Source organism: Wyeomyia smithii, chromosome 2 (assembly GCF_029784165.1).
Source record: "Wyeomyia smithii strain HCP4-BCI-WySm-NY-G18 chromosome 2, ASM2978416v1, whole genome shotgun sequence".
Taxonomy (NCBI): domain Eukaryota; kingdom Metazoa; phylum Arthropoda; class Insecta; order Diptera; family Culicidae; genus Wyeomyia; species Wyeomyia smithii.
In genome coordinates, this window is record NC_073695.1 from 11,762,826 (window position 1) to 11,766,802 (window position 3,977).

The window sequence follows — 3,977 nt, forward strand, 5'->3', positions numbered from 1 at the left end:
TTGTGAATTTCTAGCGAAGAACTTTTTCAGAGACCTAATTAAGTTTTCCTATAATCAAACGTAGAAGCAACGAACTCTATGGTTCTTAGACGCACTTCTATGTTTACTAGGGGCAACAAAATTCACAGAAATGCTTAAAGAGCTTTGATCTTTTTTTTTTGTCAAACCGGGTTGAAACGCAGATTTATATTTCTTAATGCTTGCATTCTCTAACACGGTCGACAGAATATTATATCTAATTAACCGGGAATACATTTTTTGCATTCGCATCTAATTATGACTTCTTCGTAGCTCCTTCCCATATTAAAATATTCAACAAAAACAAAAACAGCATATATAAAATTCAACTACGTTCTATTTCTAGACACGTTACTACAATCCCCATTAAATGCGTTTCATGTTTTATAATTTTTCAAGAATAGCTGGCTACCCGACTGTTAAAATTTGTGCAGTAATTTTACATCAACCTTGCGGTCGTGGCTTTACACACAACCCTTCTGTTGTTTTCAGTATGAGATTTCAATTTTTTAAATATTTTTTTACGAAAATTCAGTCAGTTTTTTAAAAACCATTCATTGGCAACGTTACTCTAGCTCTTATCATTAGTGATACAGCCCTTTTCAAAGTTGCTTAGGGGCATCTACATACCACGTGGACAGCTTTGGGGGGGGGGGGGGGTTTGGCTAATGTCCACTGTCCATACAATTTTTTTTAGAATTTATATGGACAGTTATCCCCGGAGGGGGAAGGGGGGGGGTCAAAATCGTTTAAAATCTGTCCACGTGGTATGTGGATGGCCCCTTAGGTTGGTAAGGCCTACACACTCGCAAAGTTTCATCGGATTCTTAGAGAGTGTTGGCGCGGAATCATTCAAAAAGAATTTGATCACAAATTAAGCTTAGAACAGCTGACAACGCTTCTAAGGGATGAAAAGTGAGAAAAAAGAATTTGTTTCTAAATCAAATTCGAAATCACTTCAAACAGCCAGGCTAGATGATAAATTTGATTTCGAATCATACTCAAATTCTACCGCTGAAACGCTTTTCTCACTGGCAGAAAGGAGGGAAAAGAATTTCATCACAGTTGAGAATCGCTAAAGGGGCTATTAAAACACAGAAAATGTTTCTAAAAGTCTAAAAGGATGAGAAAAAGAAAGAATTTGAGAAAAAGAATGAAGAATTTGACGCCCAATTAAGCTCAAAACCACCGAAAAACGTTTCAAAAATCAGAAAGTTAAAATAATAACTTGATTGCAAATTAATCTAAGGAACGCTAAATAACACTTCTAAAGGGCACAAAAGACAAAAAGAGATCAAGAAAAAGAGTTTGATCCCAAATGGAACTTAGAGTCCCTTAAAAACGATTCTAAGGGTCAGAATGAATATTAGAATTTGATCTCAAATTTTGCTCAGAATAACTAAAAACGTTTTTAAATGCCAGGAAAGAGGGAAAAATGTTTCCGAATCAGTCTCAGAATCGCTGAAAATTGCGTCTGAAGAGTAAAATAGTTTTCAAAAAACTGAAAAATTTAATCCCGGGAATTTTTTCGTTCCGGATAATCGAGTTTTCCGGATTCGAATCACAAAAAAAATATTCAAATTTGTGATTACGAACATAAACTAGATATTTCCTGTTTTTTATTTTACTTCTTTGATGCAGTGGCGAAATCAGAAATAATTTCTGAGGCGAAAAGGGGTAAAATCTTGAGAAGCAAAGAAAAAAAAAACAAAATAAATTAGACATTGAATATTTGCACCTTATTCGAACATGTCCCAAACATGCCGAAAGTGGCATAGATGGTAACAAAGATTCGCAATAAAAATTGAAAACGAACACCAAAAAAATAAAATTCCGGATAATCGAGTCCGACCTGTACTTAGAATCGCTGAAAAAGTTTTCCCGAAGGCCAAAAAAGCAAAAAAAGAAACAAAATTGCTTAACAGTTAAGCTCAGAATCGCTGGAAGATGCGTCTACAAGGCAGAAAATGTGCCAACAAAATTGCTTCTAGAGGTTAAAAGAAGTGAAAATAAAATTCAATCACTTATTAAACTGAGAATTACTGAAAACATTTTTAAACACCCGAGAAGAAGAAAACTGCATTTTAACGAAAACCAATCTCAGAATCGTTGAAAAACGCTTCTAAAAGGCAAAAAATGTGTAAAAGCAATGCTTAAATAAATCTCAGAATCGCTGAGCAGATCCAATATTAAGTATGGAGTAGCTTAGAAACGATCGAAAATGCAAAAAAACGCTCCAAAACACTTGGAACAGCCCAAAAAATACATTGATCCCTGATTTAGCCCAGAATCGCTTTAAAACACTGCTTAGATTCCTATTTTAGTCTAAGAAAATGCTTCTCAAAAGGCCAAATAAGGAATCCGAAAAGCAAAGAATTTGATTTCAAATTATACTCAGAATCGCAATTAATCTTTCAAAGGGTAAAAAAGATAAACAGAATTTAGTCAAAATTAAGCTCAAAATCGTTAATAAAGGTTTCTAAAGGGTAGAAAAGAAGAAAAAATATGATCCCAAATAAGGCTCGGAGTTGCTTAAAATTGTTTCTGAAAATAGCAAAGGCTTCTAAAAGCCCAAAAAGCCTGAAAAGGCGAAATAAGAATTTGACACCACCTGTTCTGGCCATGTCTGGTTCTTGATTATGTTTGGAATTGCTGAAAAACGTTTCCAAATGCCAGGAGAGGAAAAAATATAGCTCGATTAAACTCAGAATCGTTGGAAAAAGCTTCTGAAAGACAACTTGATTTTAAATTAAAATCGGAATAAGTATTGAATACCTATCAAAAAAGAGGCGAAAAAAGAATTCAAACTTGTCTGTATAATCCTGATTAATCTGGATCCGTACCTGTAAGTGAGCTACTTACGGTGAGCACAACGAAGTATTTACCTGTAAAAAAGAAGGGAAAGATGGATTAATATTCGATTAAGATGAGTACAATCTAATGTTGATTATTCAATAAATTGTTAGATAATGATTTCAAAATTGATCCTCACACCAAAATATATCTCGCCCCCGGGTTGACTCGAACCACCAACCTTTCGGTTAACAGCCGAACGCGCTAACCGATTGCGCCACGAAGGCGTGCTGTAGAGCCAAACCTCACTTCACAATGACATCATTCATAGCGGCGAATCGCGTCTCAATCGACATATTTCCAACTCGCCCATTTTAGCAGCACCGCTAATCTAATCAGATTCGAGGCGATAATTCGATGACGGAACAGTGCTGCTGCTGCTGTTGCGGGGTCAGTGTGACCGTGAGCGCTTAGAAAAGGATTTCCACTTTCTAATGTATGATGAACATGGGTAGGCAGTAGCTCCGAACACCCAAGTCTTCAATCAAACTATTCAGCATACCTTATCACGAGACAGTAAAAAAAGTAGGCAACGTTAATGATATGGTACCAGCCGGTAGAAGGAAAGTCCGTAAAGGCTTTCCGAATGCATTTCATTAACATCTGATTAATTGTTTACAGCATTATCATCGCCGCGACACGTGGAAGTCTTGCCAAACATGGGGTGTGCAGCCAGCATCCGATGCACAGTCAGTGTGCAAAACCACTGATTAGGCCCGACTCTTTCAATGGTATTAGCTTTTTCTCCGGCAGGTTCCATCCCGCTAGGGAGAAAACACTTTTCCTTTCAGTTGTAGTATTGGCGGAAAATCGAAAGTTTCGATTCTTCTTGCATGCTGCTATGGTGCGGAGAAACTGTCAGTCAGTCTGGCCGGGTACTAAGCTATAAGGTAACAACGTGGCCGCGTTTGGTTTTGTCTAACGCCACTGACGTGCGAGCGACAACAACCGGTGGGAAAAAGTGGCGGTGATGACACACCAGCGGGAAAGGGTGGAGTGGTTGGTTCAGTTTTCATTTTCTACTGACGTTGCTGTATAGAGAGCTTCTTCCATGACGATGATGTGTGTGGTTTGTGTAGTATGAGCATATTACAGTAGACATTTTT

At 37.3% G+C, this 3,977-nt stretch overlaps 1 non-coding gene across 1 annotated transcript; it reads right to left on the reverse strand.

Annotated features, from left to right (window-relative positions):
* Positions 1–3,024: 3,024 nt before the first annotated feature.
* Trnan-guu (transfer RNA asparagine (anticodon GUU)) lies at positions 3,025–3,098 on the reverse strand. Its single transcript has one exon. It is a non-coding gene; the product is annotated as a tRNA-Asn (tRNA).
* Positions 3,099–3,977: the final 879 nt, after the last annotated feature.